Genomic DNA, 20,121 nt, shown 5'->3' on the forward strand with positions numbered 1-20,121 from the left:
ATTGTCAAAATGGCCATACTACATACTAGTGATATACAGATTCAATGCAATTCCAATTAAAATCCCAATGACGTACCTTACAGAAATAGAGCAAGCAATCATGAAATTCATCTGGAAGAATAAGAAACCCAGAATAGCTAAAGCAATTCTTAGCAGGAAGAGTGAAGAAGGGGGTATCGCAATATCAGACCATCAACACTACTACAAAGAAATAGTAACAAAAATGGCATGGTATTGGCACCAAAATAGACAGGTAGATCAATGGTACAGAATAGAGGACACGGACACAAACCCAAATAAATACAATTTTCTCATACTAGACAAAGGGGCCAAAAATATGCAATGGAGAAAAGATAGCCTCTTCAACAAATGGTGCTGGGAAAACTGGAAATCCATATGCAACAGAATGAAACTAAATCCCTATCTCTCACCCTGCACAAAACTCAACTCAAAATGGATCAAGGACTTTGAAATCAGACCAGAGACCCTGCAACTTATAGAAGAAAAAGTAGGTCCAAATCTTCAACATGTTGGCTTAGGATCAGACTTCCTTAACAGGACTCCCGTAGCACAAGAAATAAAAGCTAGAATCAATAACTGGGATAGATTCAAACTAAAAAGCTTTCTCTCAGCAAAGGAAACTATCAGCAATGTGAAAAGAGAGCCTACAGAGTGGGTGAAAATCTTTGCCACTCATACTTCAGATAGAGCAAAATTTCCAAAATATATAAAGAACTCAAAAAACTACACCACGAATACAAATAACCCCATCAACAAATGGGCTAAGGAAATGAACAGACACTTCACAGAAGAAGATCTCAAGCAATCAACAGATATATGAAAAAAATGTTCAACATCTCTAGTAATAAGAGAAATGAAAATCACAACTACCCTAAGATTCCATCTCACCCAATTAGAATGGTGATTTTCAAGAACACAAGCAACAATAGGTGTTGGAGAGGATGTGGGGAAAAAGGTACACTCACTCATACATTGCTGGTGGGTCTGAAAATTAGTACAGCCACTCTGGAAAGCAGTGTGGAGATTCCTGAGAAAACTTGGAATGGAACCACCATTTAACCCAGCTATCCCACTCCTTGGCCTATACCCAAAGGACTTAAAATCATCATACTACAGAGATACAGCCACATCAATGTTCATAGCTGCTCAATTCACAATAACCAGATTGTGGAACCAACACTGATGCCCATCAATGGGTGAATGGATAAAGAAAATGTGGTATATATATACAACGGAATATTACTCAGCCACAAAGAATAATAAAATTAAGGCATTTGCAGGCAAATGGATGAAGTTGGAGAATATCATGCTAAGTGAGATAAGCCAACCTCAAAAAACCGAAGGATGAATGATCTCGCTGATAAGCGGATGATGACACATAATGCGGGGTGGGAGGGGGGCAAGAATGGAGGAAGGAGGGATTGTATAGAGGGATAAAAGGGGTGGGAGGGGTGGGGGGAAGAAAAAAATAACAATGTATCAAAAACTATTACCCTAGTTAAATGTATGATTACAAAAATGATATGCCTCTACTTCATGTACAGAGAAACAAGATGTATCCAATTTGTTTACAATAAAAATGAATAAAAAAATGAATTATTTGTCAATTTACAATCATAAATAATACTTTTCATTTGTGTTAAACATTTTCCCTGTCATTAGATGACTTTTAATTTACAAAGATTTTAAAATTAATGTGATGAAATGGGTTGGTCTTTTCTTATATTACCAATTCATACATTATTTAAGCAGCTTTTGCATTGTTGTGACTGAAATTCCTGAAAGAAAAATTAGAGGAAGAGAAGGTTATTTGGGGTTCATGGTTTTACAGGAATTGTCTCATAGATGGCTCCATTGTTTTGGGCTAATTTGTGGCGGGCGAATCCCAGGGCCCAGGGTTACGCCATGTGCATCTAAAGATGGCGACTGGCAGAGAGCAAACGGTGTCCTGATTATGCCTGGAGAACTACCGCGTGGACAGATATACTTTACATGTGTGCTTGAGCGAGTGATTGCTTGACTTTTAACAGGATTGGATGGACATATCTGGTTACAATTGCTTATGCATGAGACTGCTTATATATTGAGGTTATTTGAATAAAGCAGGAGCTGCTTCATCAACCTCTGAAGTGTACGTGTCTTTTGTCCCGCTGGTAGGGCCGTAACAGCGAGAAGCTGCAGAGCGGAGCCGCTTAGAGCAAGCCAGGCTAGAAGCGGAAACGAGCCACTTGGAGCCGCCGGGCTAAGAAGCCGCGGTTTTCAGTACTAATTGATGCAGGACAACATGGCAGAATGGATTTGTAGAGGGAAGTAGTTGAGGACATGGCAATCTGGAAGCAGAGAGCAAACTCTGTTCACCAAGGACAAAATATATAGTGGAAAGACATGCCTTTAGTGACATACCTCTTCCAGGCACAACCTACCTGCCTACAGTTTTTCACCCAGTTAATCCATTCAAGTGGATTGATTCACCAATTAGGTTAAGGCTTTCCTAACCCAATCATTTTACCTCTAAACTTTCTTGCGTTGTCTCATACATGAACTTTTGGGGGAATCTCATATCTGAAACATAACATTCTGCCCCAGACCCTCAAAAATTTATGCCCATCTCTCAGTACAAAATGCATTTAGTTCATTTCCAAAAGTTCCCATAGTCTTAACCATTCCAGAATTGTCCCAAATTCAAGTCCAAAGTCTCTGAGACTCAAGGGAAACTCTCAGTACAAGCTCCTGTAAAAATTAAAAGCAAGGTACACAGTATATATATGATAGAACAAATTTAACATTTTCATTCCACAGGGAGAAATAGAGGCATGAAAAAAGGGATGGGACCAAAGCAAGCCTGAAATCCAGCTGGACAAACAAGCCCTGTACCTCCATGTCTAGCATCTGGTACCCATGGCATTGTAATGTTCTCTCCAAAAGACTTTTGTAGATCTACCCCTATGGTTTTGCTGGTTGCAGTCCACATAACCTCTCCCTTGGCCTGTCTCTCCTTGGATCCTGCAGCTTTCCTTGACAGGCATTCCAAGGTACTGGCATCTCTTAATTTGGGAGTTCTCCACTGTAGCTTCAGCTTCCTTCTCACATCTTCACGCATCATATTCTCAGGCAACCTGCAGTGACACCGATCCTGCTACACTTTGCCTGACCTCCCAGGTCTTCCTTTGAAGCTTCCATGATCCCCTAACTCCAGCATCCTGCATTCCTTCAGAACCAATAGCGTGTGGTTGATGTGAAGGACAATTGCCATCTCCAGCAGTAGCCCAAAAATTCTTGGAACCCTGGCTGCAGAAACCTCTGTGTGCCTGACTCGATGAGCATGGTGAAATCACTTCCTAGGCCCTTTGTGCAAGCAGGGTGTCTCCATGGTCTTTTCTCAAACGCATTTTCACTTTTACAGCCTTGACCTGAGATGGATGTGGCCTATTCAATTCCTGAGATGCTGTAAGGCATCTTTCCTATTATTTTTGGAGTAAACCATTTATTTTTTTGTTTAATGGTTGAAATTCTTTTAACAACCACACTGTCCTTAGCCCCAGTTGTACTTCCAGTTTTCTGTCCATATTGCAGTTATTCAAATATTTCAGCTTTGCTTTCTACTCCACATTATTACAGCAAACGTGGTTAAAAGCCACCAGCAATATCCATTCCACCACCAGGGTGCTATACTACAGTGAAATTTCCTCTGTCAGATCACTTAGCTCATCACCTTTAAATTCCATCTCACAGGAAGTCTCTGGATTTTGACAAACTGTAGACAATTTCTTTGCCATAGCATAACGTGAATGGCTTCCAATCCAATTTCCAATAGTCCTCTTTCTCTGAAACCTAATGAGTCCAGTCTTTATTGTCCAGTCTTATTGGTATTTTTGTTTTTGAGCTCCCACAAGAATTGTCTGTTAAGCTCAACTGACAATTTCTAAAGCTTTTACAGATGGCATCTCCGAACTTTGCAAAATTCTTCCCACAGATTTCAGAGAGTTCCAAAAGCTTCTGAACCACATTGTCAGATTAATTATATCAATAGTTCCAATCCTAGTACCAATTTCTCTTTTATTCAGCTTTTGTGTTACTGTGACCAAAAACCCTGGCAAGAGCTCTTAGAGGAGAAAAAGTTTTTTAGAGTAAAAGTTTCAGAGATCTCAGTCCGTAGAAGGCCAATTTCATGGCTCTGGACCTGAGATGAGGCAGAGTATTTGGTGGAAGGGTGTGGTGGAAGAAAGCAGCCCAGGACATGGCAATCAGGAAGCAGAGATATAAAGCTCCACTCAGCAGGCATAAAATACATACCCAGAAGATATGCCCCAAGTCACCTCCCTTACTTATCAACCAGTTAATTTATTCAAGTTTATTAATGCACTGATTAAGTTAAGATTCTCATAATGGCATCATTTTTTCTCTAAATTTTCTTCCATTTTCTCAAACATGGACACCTCCTGTCTAAACCATAACATGTTTCTTACTACATAAGTCGCTATCCATTCCAGGATCATAGGATTTCTTTTTGTATTTTCTCTAAACATTTTAATCTTGTCTTTAATTCATTTGTAATGCATTTTCAGTTGTATGAAATACAAAGTTGTTTTTATTCCTCAGTAATCAAATCAGCAGTTTTTACAAAGTAGTTTATCTAATGTATAGCCCCCCTGCCTCTTTTTGCATCTATTATGGTTTAGATATGAGGCATCTCCCAAAGCTCATGTGTGAGACAATGCAAGAAAGCTTGGAAGAGAAATGATTAGGTTATGAGTACCTTTACCTAATCATTGAATTAATCCCTTTTAGCGATTAACGGGGTGGTAAGTGTAGGCAGGTAGGGTATGGCTGGAGAAGGTAAATCATCAGGGTATGCCTTTGTGGTATATATTTTGTCTATGGTAAGGGGTGTCTTTCTCTCCTTCCTGGTATAATATACTGAGCTGCTTTCTTCTGCCACACTTTTCTACTGTTATACTATGCCTCAACTCAAACCCAGAGCAATGAGGTCAGACATCTATGGCCTGAGACCTCTGAATCTGTGAGTGCCACATAAACTTCCCTCCTCTAAAATTGTTCTTGTCAGGTCTTTTGGTTGCAGTGCCAAAAAACAAGCTTATGAAAACAGTGACTATTTGGTTCTACTGGTTCCTTTTTTTGCCTAATGCTCCATAAACTTGATTTCTCAAAGTTTCTTTTCAGGAATATCTTATTTTACAAATTTTAATTTTTAGTTCTCCTATATAAATTTTAGAACAATTTTGAGTTCTATATTAAATCTTATTCACAATAGCCAGGGCTAGTTTTTTAAAGCAATTACTCATATGCAATCCATTGATCTGTTCCATTATCCAGAATCCAGTCATATGGCAATGCTTAACCAGAAGGAAGATTAATTGTTGTATCTGGAAAGAAGAGAAAATGATTTATGTGACCCTCATCAATTTATTTCACAGTGTTCTCTTCTTGACACTAAATCTTTATTTTAATACCATTCCTGTACATATAACAATGGGCTTATCACTTCCACAAAAGAAAGTATTTAGGACTCCACCTAATCACTGCATTCAGCTCAAGCACAGCATACCTGTCTGATGTGTTTTCCTGTCTGTTATATATGGACCTGGTTTCTTTTCCTCTAGTCATACATGAAGTAAAAAGATAAGATTTCTACTGACTCTTGATCAATACACAGTGAGGGAAGTGTTGAAGGTAAGAACAGTAAAGGATCCTGTATATAAAAGGGAAACTCTCTAGTGTGCTTTTGTACAGGGTAGTGACAATAGATAATGATAATGTACTAACATTTCAAAAATCTAAGGATTTTGATAAACATGTTTAACCTGAAACATTGTGCAATGTATATATTTATCAAAACATAATTTGGTACCCCATTAATATGTATAATTTTTATGTTTTCATGGATAAGTTATAAAGATGAATTTAATATTAATGTAATAAATAAATAAAAAGAAAACATTTTAAGACACACAGCCCTCATTGTTCAAAATAATTAAGAAATCTAAGTGGACCAATGTTTGGAGATTCCTTGAATCTGCCACAAATTTATCTGAATTTTATTGAATCTGTCTTACAAATTTTATTTTTCAGTTGCTAGGGCAAGCATATCATAAAATGTAAAAGTTTTAAATACAAGGAAAACCTGTTTCCATTGATGGGAAGTTCTGCTTCAATAGACTCTTCTGTCTTAAGTTTTCATCATCTTCATCATGAAATGTTCAGATTTACTATATGAATCTCAAGCTTGCAAGAGTATCAAAAGCATAAATAATGGTGGATGGAAGTTTTATCATCTCTAGCCTAAAAGGGATCACATCAATTCCACTCAATTTGGAGCGAACTAGTACTTGATCATTTGGCCAAATGATCAAGTAAAACTGCATGAAAATCAAAGAAATTTAGTCAAGCTAGTTAGTCCAGGAAGATGAGGATATTAGTTTCATAAAAATCCATCTACATTTGCCATATTATATTTGCTCATATTTGTTTTCACGATAGAATTTTTTTGAGATTCAAGGTGGGCTTTATATCAAAGAGAGGTAAATGTGAATATAAAACCATATAATTTATAAAATGATATTAATGGAGTTTTATTTTATTTAGTTGGTAGTCCCTATGTGCCAATAACTATGATATGTTATTTAAAGGTACAAATCATTTAATTATAATGACATTTGAAATAAATATCATTGTTATTTTCATTTATAAATGAGAAGATTGAAGTGATGAAAGGGAGATTACTTTGTCTAGGCCAGAAGACAAGTGCAGTATGCCTTGAACTCTGTTTTTTTTTTTTGGTTCTGTAAAACACAATTAAACATCACATGATATATCGAATAGTTAAATAGAGATAATAATATCTATTTAATAGCAAGAGAGGATAAATGGGAGAAAGAATCATGTTTTTATGATGAAATGTACAAATTTAGAAAGAAATATTTTTTAAGGTTCATGTTTTTTTCATTCAGCAAATTTAAATTCTATACTCATTAAACAAAACTTCTCTTTTCCACCTTACCCCTGCCCATAGTAACCACAATCTACTTATAATGTGTTTTTAAGACACTTACTACCTAAAAATGATTTTTCTGTAGTGAATTTAAGACCTCATACTTGATCACTGACTTTCAGCATATAGCTACAAGCAGAAAAATCACATATTTTCTTATAATAAGAAAATTTACAACGATTTGTTATGATAAAGAATTTTCCTGCTGCAAAATCCTGTGTGTGGTTTATGTGACAAATTTCAAGATAATGAGTGGTCATAGTCCAAGGAGAACAATGCCTAGAAAAAGTTTCTCAGGAGGCTGACCAGAATTGGCATAAAAATATTCTGTTCTTTCAACTTGCTCCTCTTTGTGGTCTGTGACTTTATCATACAATTTGAACTCTGTAGTATAGGTAGTTTTTCCTATATATTATATCATGATGTATGACATATTCATATGTGTGTATATTACATTATATATTATAATTTAATATAGGGCATATATTCACATAAGTGTATATTACATTATATACTTTATTGTGCTAGGGCTTATTGTCTGAGTGACACCTGGTATTTCTTTTGGGAGTATAGTTTTTAGAGCTAAGGAAACACCCTGACTCTTTAATTAGGAAGGATTTGGAGACACTGACCAGGAAAAGAGTAGCAGCTAATGCCAGAACCCCTGTTTTTTGACCAGAGGGACATGACAATATCAGCGAACCCCTCCCTCTCCATTTGTAAACTCATGAAGTGTGATGTGTCAGTTTACACATCCTCCCCCTCCTAAATTTAAAAATCACAGAAATAAAATTCGTAAGTCTAAATATTTGCCATAGAGAATCTGGTTGTATTTTATAACAATGAGTAGTGGAATGGATTTTTTTTCCTAACAACCACAATAAAGTCACTGCAAAATTATCAGGAACTTTCATATAAGTTTTGCCAGCAGGCCAGTTTCTCTGTTTCATGCTTTGCTGAGCACTGTTTGACCCTCACAACAGGAATCATGACCCCCAGTTTTCCCATATAATGATGTAGCTTTTAAAAAACCACTCAACCTCTTGATGCTGGCATATTTTATTCCTACTTTTACTTGACTACAGGAATTCTCAAACCATAAAATTCCAAAATGACTAACTGTAAACTCTGGAAGATCTTACTTCCCATGATGCTCAACCATTCTTCAGTCATCCATAGGAAACACAATAAAGATGCACCAGTGTATGAATATTATGTATTCTGCAGTCCATTCCTTTGCCACATTTAGAAGTTAGGAGTTTTAAATTGACCTTGATTTTAGAGATAATAATTAATGGAACAAGTGAGATTTTTGGACTTACGCCTCCTTAGTATTCAATAGCTTGGAAGGAATAGGCAGGAATTGAATTAATAAATTGTAAAATATTCAAACAAAGTCACACAGTCATTGTCCACCAAGTTTGAACATGCATTTCATTTATCTTGCTTACTGTTCTATCTGTAAGTGGACCTGACATGTAAAAATAGCTCCAGCAGTAAACCTGTGGTCTCAAAGTGCCTACCATTCCCCATGAGTGCTTTTATAACTATAGCTTACTTTATAGTGAAGTTGTAATGACAGCTGTCATCAAAAGGCTTTCATGAAGCATTTGCAGATCTTTAGATACTGCATGTAACAAGTGCTGTTGTAGAGTCTTCAGGGTCTTGCTTTGGAGTTTTGATTCAATAGTTTTCACATGGTTAAACCTGAGCATGCTGAACAAAATCAGATAATTCAAGTCCTTTATTTTCCTTGTGGTTCTCTCATCCCTTAAGGATTCCTTGAGTTCCTGTTTTGTGCTGAGGAATGTATTAGGTCCTGGATTACAATTATGAATGGAATAGACATGCTCACTTCCATTCCAAAATTACTACCTAGTGGAAATACTAGACCATGTACACATATACAAATATTTTATTAATTTTGTATAAGTGTCATGAAGAAAGTTGTGGGGTGAAACAGGAATGAATAATGGCAGTAGAGGGCTACTTTTGAACTAGAAAATAAATAAGGCTTGACCTTAAAAGGAAAGGCCTAATGGATTGAAAGAAGCCATCAAGTTGATATGGACATGTGGGAAAAGACCTCTCCTTCCATACAAAGTGGATGGATAAAACAGCAAAACCACTAAAATGGAGAAGAGGGGTGCTTTTTTAAACCAAAATGTTTTAACACTTTAGAAATTTTGATTAGTTCAAATTATAAAATTGTTTTCCTCTTGATGCTCCTGAGTAAACCTTACCTGTGGTATTTTTAGAAGTTTATAATTTAGATACTATATATAATAGCTAAATGTTATAACGTACACTCAGACATCTTGAATTTCTCAAATTTTAATGTTGGTTCACTTCACCTGACATAATGACCTGCATGCAGTTCCAGCCATGTTATCACCAATGAAAGAATTTCCAATCATTGGAACTCACCTGCCAACACAGTATGTTCCAAATGATGGATATGGAGCTATAGTGTTTAATATTTGCTACGCTGGGTTTCAGTCTTGCTTTGTTTTGATACCCCTTTTCCCTATTCCCCGTCCCCGATGGAATAGGAATGTTTACCCCATGTCACCATATCTTGGAAATCTATAACTTAAGATTTTTTAAAAATTATTTTTAAAGGGGCTCACGATTTGCCTTTCATCTCTGAGATGTTGAACTTGGATTCTTGGATTCTTGAACAGTGCTAGAACAGTTAATATTTTAGGGACAATTGAAAATGAATGCAATGCATTTTGCTTTATAGGATGGACAGGAGGCTTTGGGGGTCAGACACAGAACTGCACAGTTTTTGACTGGAAGAGGGCCCAGTTGCCTCTCTGTAAAAGGCTTCATCCTTTGAAAAGTATTGTCAGTTAGAGCCCACATGATTGCAACTCCCAGTCCTCACACCTGCTGCAAGAGAGGTAGAGAGAAAGAAATAAAGGAACTACAATAAAACTATCCAATGATCTAGCCTAGAGAATGTTCTCTATGCTATTGAGAAGAATATGTATTCTCTATTTGCTGTGTGGATAATTCTACTGATGGTTGCTAGGTCCTTTAATGTCTAGGCTGAAATTTGCATCTGCTCATAGTTTACTGATTGCATGATCTGGGCATTGGTAAGTGTGGGTTCTTAAAGGTCTCAAAAATTGTGTTGGAGACTCTGTCTCCCCAACCCCAACCCTTTTTTTGTATTTTATTTAGAGAGAGAGTCTCACTGAGTTGCTTAGGGCCTCACTAAGTTGCTGAGACTGGCTTTGAACTTGAGATCCTCCTGTCTCAGCCTACCAAACTGCTGGGATTATAGGCGTGCACCACTGTGCCTAGCCATGTAAAATATTTCTAATCTTGCAGCATTCTGAATTTTTCTATGTAGTTACTACTACCAATGAGTTTTATACCTTCTTTTATTATTATTCATAAATGTCTTGAATTTGAAGAACTTTCAGTAGCATTCTTGTAGGACAAGTCTAGTAGATACACATTCTCTCACCTTTTATTTATCTAGGAATATTTTTATGTCTTCTTTACTTCTAAATGACAGCTTTGCTGGGTACAGTACTATTGAGTTTTATTTTATTTTATTTTTCCCTTCAGTACTATGAAAATCTCATACTACTCTCTCATGGCCTGTAAGGTTTCTGTTGCAAAGCGAATTGGGACAACATCAATAGGCATTTGTTTTCTCTTGGTGCCTTGGGAATTTTTTTCATTTTCTTTCACTTTTATGTCTTTGATCATAACCTATTTTGGAAAGATAAATTGAAATACATTTGACAGGTGACCTTTGACCTTTGGTACTTGGTGATTCATTAGCTTCTCCAGGATTAGAAAATTTTCTCTTTGTTTTTTCTGCATCTTTGGCATTCTCAGGTTCCTTTTGACTCCTATACCCAAATGTTTGTTCTCTGAATGTTCCTGTAAGCTTTCTTCATTCTGCTTCATTTTTTCACTTTTATCTTCTCTGTGTATTTTCAAAAATCCTTTTTTTAAGCTTGCTAAGTCGGTCTTCTGTTTGATACTTTTGGCTACTGATTCTTTCTCTCATATTTTAAATTTCATTTAATTTATTCTTCAGCTCAATAATTTCTGTTTTTTAAAAAAAAAAAATTGCTTCTATCTTTGTTCTTTCCCTGTTAGAGCATTGAATTTTTAATCCATGTTGTGTTGAAGCATTTTGACTTTCCTTACAAAGCTGTTTGGGATTCTCTCATAGTTTTTCTATATTGATTACCAAATGGTTGGTGTCTGGCAGTTCATTATAATTACTAGGTGACATCATGGCTCCTCCAAAGGCTTTGCTGCATGTCAGTATGGGATAATATTCATGCTTTGGAGGAGTAAGTTTTTAGCTCAGTCTTCATAATCTGGCTTTGTAACTTTCTATAAAGTTCTAAAAAGGCTCCTACCCCCATATGAGCTTTCTCTAATCCATAGTCACTTCTGCTCTTTCAGCACTATATGGCAATCAAAATGCATGTTTACCATGAGTCCCAGGTTGCTGTATTTTCTTTGAGCATTAAAAGATGATTCATGTCCAAGTTTGTCCCAAATCCATAGGTGATGTGTTCTTCAGCATAAACTCAGAAATAACTTCAGAGTAGCCCACCCCCAACATTCCTCTACTTGGGCCCAGTGTAGACCCATATACTTTGCCTAACACACGTGGTCATGTACTGAGAGATCTTTCTTGGCTTTTTGCAGAAGTCTAAGCTCCTATAGCATACCTATGACCACAAATAGTATCACAATTTACTGAAATGCTGAGTCACACTCTCAGCCCACAGTTTGCCAAGACCAATGTCTTGTTCCGGACCAAGGCTTACACTTCGACGGTCTGCCTACTGCTGAAGAGAACTCACAGTTCAAATTCACAGCAACCAGTCACAGAATAGAAGTGCTTGCTGGTAGAAGACCATTAGACTAGAGCTTTGTGTCTCTACTATGTGTTATGTGGCACCAGGAATGTTTCAGTACTGGTTTTAATTCTTAGTATTAGTCCAAGAATGGGAACCATTAGGATGTGTCATATGTTAGGTTTCACTACTTGGCATCTGTCCCAAGTAAGTTCTATGTTTACTGCCCTGTCCTACACAAAGCAGTTAGACTTGCCTAATGTTATGATACTCAAGGTTAGGATAGGGCTCTTGAAGGCAGTCCTTTGACCACCAAGGCTGATGCTAACATGGGTTTCCACTCCTCAAAGCCACAAAGGCCTGCTCAGTTTCTGGGGTGCACCCAGACAAATGCCACAACTGGAGGCAATACAGGTTGAAACACATGTCTATTCCAGGGCTCACATTTGTACTTGATAAATGGGCTGATCTGGAGGCTTCATCTGTAAGAACTGGCTTGGCGATAGCTACCTGTATAAGGTTAGAGGACAGATGATGAAGACAGTGCATTCATGGGCGGCCATGGCTGATGCTAAGAAGTATAATGCCTTAATCTCACAGTTACAGCACCTGTATAGTCTTGGGAGGGGGAATATGATCCAGGCCTACACCAAGGCTGGGAATGATGTGGGCCAAAACTCAAACATGTCCCACTCTGAATAAGTTCCTTTATTAAGCTTGGGTGGATCTGGAGGTTCCATCTCTGAACTCTCTTTTGAGTATAGGAAACTGCTCTCTACTTCATGTTGGGTATCACTTTACCCTGCATTTGAGCTCAAATGGGAAGTCCTGGGTTAGTTTTTGTAAGGTCCTCCCTCTATTACTTTTGTCACTTAGTCAACAAACTAAAGTATTGCTAATAGAGCTGGTCTGAGGATGTGGTTTGCAACACTTTCCCTACCACTGGGATTCACCATAGGCCTGGTACTGGCTTTCAATTCTAAGACCTGAAATTAATTCCTTCTCCCTTCTTCAAGTAGGAGGTACCTTGTTGGGGATGCAGCTCAGCAGCCAAGAGCACTAGCCCAGCATGTGCATGTGAGGCCCTGGGTTTGAACCCCAGCACTGTAAAAAAACCAACCAACCATTAACAACAAAACAAAAACAAAAACAGAAAAAAACCCAAAACTTCAGAGTGGGCGGAATCTCTCTTTAGACTATTTACAGTTAGGGGAAGGGAGAACACAGGTAATTTTTGCCTTCCTGCCTTCTTCAATATGTCTGTCTTATTATTATATTAAAACTGGACACTACAGTTCTTTAACTGGCTCCCTCCAAATTTGTAAAGGTGGTTTGGTATATGAAGTGATTCAAATTTGAATCACTATGGGGAGCTGTTCTCTATGGGATCTTGTCTGCCTTCCACAGTGCTCTGCCTCCAAATATGTTTTAGTTTCTTAAAAATTACAGTCATGGGAACTGGGAAGATAGCTCAGTTGGTAAAGTGCTCGCCTTGTAAGTACAAGGCCCTGGGTTCAATTCCCAGCACCACAAAAAAAAAAAAAAAAAAAAAAAAAAAGTACAGTCATGGTTAACTAAATATCAAGTTTGTTTTTATAAAACATACCAATAAAAATAGCTCCTGTCTTTGAGCATACAATTTTTAATCTTCGCTGAATAAGTTTAAAAGACTCAGAGAATCTGAATTGAAATGACATATTAGATTACATAACTTCAATTTATTTAAAAAGGAAACAAGACCAGAGCACAGAATCAATTAGCCCTTTTTAAAGGGGACCTTGTTACGAGAGTATTAGTAGGAAGGAATCAGTCTTATCTGAGTGTGGCCCTGAAGAAGATATAGTAGGTAACTCCTTCAAACTCTCCCTGGGTGTGAAGGGCTTTTTTTATGGAGAGGGAAGGCAGCAGAGAGGCTGTAGGCTATAGGGTCTTCATCAATGTCAAAGATGGATTTTGACCTCCTGTGATAAGTTACTAAGGAACAGTGTCACAAAAACCAACAAGTTCTGTGAAGTTAAAGGCAGATTTTCTTGTAAATGATCTTGGACCTTGAGAACAGAAGAGCTCATGTTGGTCGAACAAAGCTAGAAACAGAGTCTGTGATGCCACCAATAGGGTCTAATGCAGATTTTGAATTGATTTCATTTGATTACATTTTTTAAAGAAAACAATGTAGCAAATTTCTTAATAAATCTACCATGTTTCCAATCATTGCTCCTAGCAGAGGAATAACAATTCTTAGCTGGTGAAATTTGCGAAGGGTTTTCAATTTTATCCGAAAGTGAACAGAAAGAAATACTTGGATATTAACTAGGTTCACAAACTGATAAGATCTGTAACAGATAGTGTGAAGAATGACTTTCAGCATGGAAAATATGGAAAATTGTGGAGACAGATTATTGCAGATGGTGGTAGCATTGATTACTGACTGGTGGAAAGGTAAAGAAAACCAGGATAACTATCACCCATTTATATTTTTAAAAAACCCTAAATTATAGATTACTGAAATGAAAATGCAAAGCCTGATTATAGACCTTCATGCTATGAATCTTAGGGTAAGCTGCTAACAATCACATCTATAAGTAAAACTCCCAGTTGCAACAATGAGTAATGCCAAAGGCAGTGTGTAATATTTATTCATATAAATCCTCAAATATTCTTGCCTTAGGTTTCATGTGTTTGACAAGTAGGGCTTTCAGTCTTATCTAAAGTCTTCTTCCTAATACATTTTTTAAAATCTACAGAATACCTATATTATATGAAATTTCACCCAGCAATATGATTTGGGGATTCTGGCACTGGCATGTCTTTCTTAATATTGGTTGCACTGACACTGCACCTCACAGACAATCTTCTGAAGCTGCTGTCCATATCACTTGCCAGTGTCCTCCAGAATGGTGAGTTCAGAAATTCACATGCCAGTGTCTACATTGCTGCACATTCTTTTAACAGGTAGTTAGCTGTGAAATGCAATAACTGGAGAATCATAGAGAATAAGTTTTAATTATTTTTCAACAGGAAAATAAGTAAAACGAATGCACTGTTTTATTCTATACAAGTAAGGAAATAACCAAATTTCAGTATATTTCCTATTCCAAAATCAGTAATCAAGAAAAGGTTAATTTAAGGTTACACTTGTTTCATTGAATTTCCTAATCTTTAATAGTTAGCAGTTTTAGTCAAGAAAGAATTAATAAGGGAGAAAGAATACGAACTATAAAATAAAATTTTAGACTTCCCCACAGAAAGTAAGTCTGTGAAATTCATCACATTGGATAGAAAATTATTTCAAAATTGGTCAAATAAATATTTTCTCGCCCAAAGTGAATGATCTAAAATGTAATCCTAAAACTAGACCTGAAATTGAATCATCAATACATGATCAAAATGATAGCACTATTTTTCCACTAGGTAAAAATAAGGTTTATTTCAAAAGAATACTAATACAAACATCAATAAGGGGTTAAATATGATATTTTCAATTTCATAAGCTAAAAAAGTATTTTTAATATCCCATTAACTTTCCAATTAGGCAGGTTATGGCAAACTTGCCTTCGATCTCCTTCCAGGCCACAGTGAAGACGAACTTATGCTTCTCGCGCTAGGCCAACACGAGGCCATACTGCCACCCAGTCCTACTGGAGCGTCCCCTCCAGAGCGGACAACAAGGGGACTGCGGCGCCCGGCCACGGGGGAGGCCGTCGGCCCTGCCCGCCTGAGGCCTGGGCGGCTGGCTGCACGGCGCCCCCGCTCACCCTCGTCGGGCGCCTTCAGCCCTCTTAGCGCGGCGGCCGGCTCTTCCCGCTCGCCCTTCCGTCGGTCCCTCGGCTCTGCGACCGCCGAGCTCCTCTGTGGCGCGGCTTGCAGGAGAGACCATGCGCGTCTGGGAGCAGGGAGTTCCAAGGTCACGTGCGGCCGGATCTGTGCACAAGCCCCGCGCTGCGGCAGCCTTGCGGTGGCTCGGCCACGCCCAGCACGAGGCCGCGCAGATGCGTCTGCGGCGCCCCGGAGGCGAGGAGCCGGTGCTGCAGGGCCGGGCGGCGGGTGTCCCCGCCGCTCCCGGCCGTTCTCCCCGCCCCTGCTCTTCCTCCTGCCGGCCCTGCGGAGCCGGCCTGATGGTAGAATCGTCGCCTAAACTCTGCGCCTCAGCATCGCCACAGTGTTGCCATTAAACTGCTGACGTCGGCGGCTCCACGAGGGGGGAAAACAAATTTCCAATTAGGCTGATTTTTGCTTTTGACTTACAGGGAAGGAATTTCCAGAAAATGTATTGAAACTCTTAAAGAATAGTTGACCCTGAGAGGAAATATCTGTATAAAACGCATTGAAGAAATTTCAGATTTCAGTCAAATTTTCAAATCAGTCAAATTTCACATCAGCATTTTGAGGTGTGTATGTTAACTAAAATGACATTATTTCATATTCCTATTTCTATTTCATATCAATGTAAGAGAAAAGAAATTATAAAGTGGATAAAAATAAGAGAAATGTGATGTTGGGAATATTGTAATGTGAAAATGTCTGTTTTCTATATATTTTCCAACAATTTTATGTACTAATAGCCTTGGAGTCAATTTTTTAAAACTCCTCTGGCATAATGGACATGTACAGTTTTTCTTTTAAGTTATCTTGTGACTGTTCTAATTAACTTTTTAGTGTTTCATAAATCATTAGAATGCTAAATAGCAAGGCAAAGATTCTTCAGTATAGGCCGATGTGTTCCCCCAGCAACACAGCTCTCTTTCTGGTCACAGTCTCCAATTCTATGAGCAGCCTGCACCCCATGCCACAATCCAACCATTGTTGCTAGCATCAGAATTTATCTTTTCTCTACACTTGCTTCTCTGCATACCCAGTCTCATAATTACCTTCTTTTTCAGGTCAGCTTTTAATTTCATCTCCAGTGACAATGTCACCTTCAATATTTTCTTTCGCATATGTTTCACGTATGTGAATATCCGTCCTCAACCATTTATGTAGTCTAATAAATAGATAATCTCCACTCAAACAGTCAAGCAGCTAAGGTTTGAAAGGAAAGTTTGTACTCCTGTCTTCAGTGGCTTTAGATGAGTGCTTTGCTACTTTTGGTTCATTTTTATCATCCTGTTACATCAACTTCACTACCTCCTTGTACTTTCCTGCACTGTATGTCATCCACAACTTTATTAGAAAATGAGACACAAGCAACAAGAAAAAGTTCTCAATATGGGGTAGTCTTTCTTTGTATTCACCCCATTTATCTGGCAACTTGAACCAGCTTCTTTTACTGTCCCTGCCCAATAATTGGCTATTTTACAAGTCTTCAAATCTTTATAATGATTATACTTTTTTCCTTTAACTTTCACCTACCACAAACTCAGGACCTTTTCTACAATAGCTTATGTATCTAGTGACTCCTGGGTGGGAGAGGAGGAGACTGGCAATTTTTAGTTACCACAGGCAAGTCACTAACCCATCTCTAGAATTGTTACTACAAGTTCTCTCTTTCCTATTTGATAATTGCATTCTCAGAGTTCATTTATATTATTTTAAAATTGTACTTAAATTGTATTATTTATATTCCCAATGAATTAAAAGCAACTCTTAACCACTTCACATGGAAAGAAAAATATCAGATTATTCTATTGAAAAGTAAGTGTTAATAAGTATTATGCAGCCTGTCATATTCTCATGATCATTTTTATATATTTACATAATTCGATCCATTTTTTTCATATCTCAATTCATGTTGATTGCTTCTTATGATATACAGTTTTCTCCTGTGTTTTATTTCATTCTCACCTCTTAAGTTGTACTTGAGATATTTTTTCATGATCCTTACATAATTGACAAGCACTAAGATATATTGTAATTATTTAATTACTGCTACTATAAATCAAATGTTTTAATTTGATCTCAATGAATTCATTATTTTATATCAGCTCTTACATGTGATCCTAGCCTAATCTTTTCACAACTCAATGCAAAATCTTTCACTGACTTTTTAATGTATATTCTTAATTTATTATTTTTAATTAATGTTAAACATGTTTTAATTAATGGCAAACATGGAATCCATACAAATTTAATTTGTATAGTGCTTAAAATAAAAATTTAATTCTTTTTATTTTTTAATATATAAGAAGTCTCCGTAATTCATCATTTTAACCTCAGATTCATCTGAGACAATCTGTTATATTTGATTATTCTCAATAAAAATAACACTGATTTACTTTTTCAACTTTTTCAAAGGCATTGATGGGTCAAGGACTTGAGTACTCTTGTCACATCAGCACTTTACGTGATTCCTGGTCACAAAATGAGCATTTACTAAATAATTGTTGTGTGTACTAATCATGAAGATTACAAAGACCCCAAAATGCCAAGTAAAATTGACTTTATAGCAAGACATAGCCAATTTTATTTATCTCAGTTTTGCTTTACTGAGAACAGCAAGCTTCTATTTTCCTCTACCTTACATAGTTATAAAAGAAAGAACTTTGTCTCAAGTAGGACTAATATGATCTTAAAATATTGCATTTAGAAATATTTTTTCTACCTGAAATACAGAGCTTATTGAAAGTCTAAAGTAAACACAAGTAGAAGTGCTTTTATAAAATCCTATTAATGACTCAAAATTGAAGTTTAATGAGAAAACCCATCACAGGACACCACTAGATGGTAATTCATAAGCTGCTGACATTTCAGGTTTTAGTCCTTAATGCATAGGAAAACAATTATTATCCAAATGACAACATAGTTCATAGACTTTTATTGTCAAAAACCACATATTCAATCATTCAGCTTTTGACTATTCTGTGACTTTCTTTTCAACCCTATTTATTCCTGTACATCTGCATACTTTCCAAAGTATCATATGTACATGTGGGACAGATAAATGGTTTATTCTTGACCTATTGTTTTAAAATAGCTATTTGTTCTAAAGGAAAAGGAAGAACGAATTTTCTTCCTAATAATATTCTTAAAATTGATTGAAACTTGCAAAATGGGAAGTTTCTAAAATGTTCTTATGCCAAAATCAGGTATGTTTAAAAAACATAAAAATAGAGAGTATTTTCAATCATTTGATATAATGAATACTTAGAAGGCAAAAAAACAATTAGCACCATCAGGATAAAACTGCTTTTCATCATGTATTCAAGGAACCTATTCATCCTTAGGTATTGAAAATCTAGATTTATGGACTGCATCACCATCACGTTTTCTTAAATTGAGTCCCAGAAAATTTTAACAATTCTTAAATGAAAGGTTAGAACTGTTTCTTATGCCATCTCATAATGATTTTATTTATTTCTCAATTAATTTTTAAAATTTTGTTATTTCTGTGAAATTTTGAGATAAAATATTAAGGAAAATGAAATTCAATATTCCTGTCTTATTTTTAGGAATATTCTAGGAGTATGTTTTACCTGATATTTTTCACCAAGAAACCTCTTATACAAAGTCTATAAAATTGTCAAATAGGGACAAAAAGTTTAGGAAGATATCCTGACACTAGGAGGGTGCACATTTTTCAGTGAGAACTTGGTATCAGCATGATCCATGAGTCATTGCCATCAGGGGAAATCTTACATGTGTTTCTTTCCTTACATGACTGCCTTCATTTACATACAATATATTAGTATTTTTCTATTACTACTTATTTTTTAAAATTATCTAATACTATGCTAGTTTAAGGTGGTCAACCTCATGAAGAAAGTCTACAATTAAACACAGCTTAAGTAGTACCATAGTTTCCCCCAATGTCCTGTGAATTTTCTAGATATAGAAAAAATATGCATGTGTACTTAATATGTCAGTAATGTTATGGTACTTTAATAACTGACCTTAAAATAGAGTCAGGATTTTAAATTTTAAAATGTAATGAGGCGTTTGCTAGATTAATTAGAACTCAAGCAAGAAATAGCAGAGATTATATAAATATAGCATATGACAAATGGCATAGCACATGGTCTTTTAATGCACTATTAAACTGCAACTGTCTTGGGTAAAAGAAATATACATAAAAGACTGTCAGGAGAACTTAAAGTAATAAATCAACTTCTCATAAATAATAGTTACCTGTCAACATGGAACTGCTTTGTGTGCAGTAATTCAAGTTAAAAAGTAATGTTTCAATTGCTGGCATATCTGCACTATTTCAGTATAGATTGTTTTGAATGCAGTTTCAGAATCACTTAAGCCACTACTTTTAACTTGCAATGAAAATACACAAATTATTTAAACAGGAAAGATTTACTACCATATAAT

The sequence above is a fragment of the Sciurus vulgaris genome, assembly GCF_902686455.1.
Source record: "Sciurus vulgaris genome assembly, chromosome: 1".
In the NCBI taxonomy this organism is placed as follows: Eukaryota; Metazoa; Chordata; class Mammalia; order Rodentia; family Sciuridae; genus Sciurus; species Sciurus vulgaris.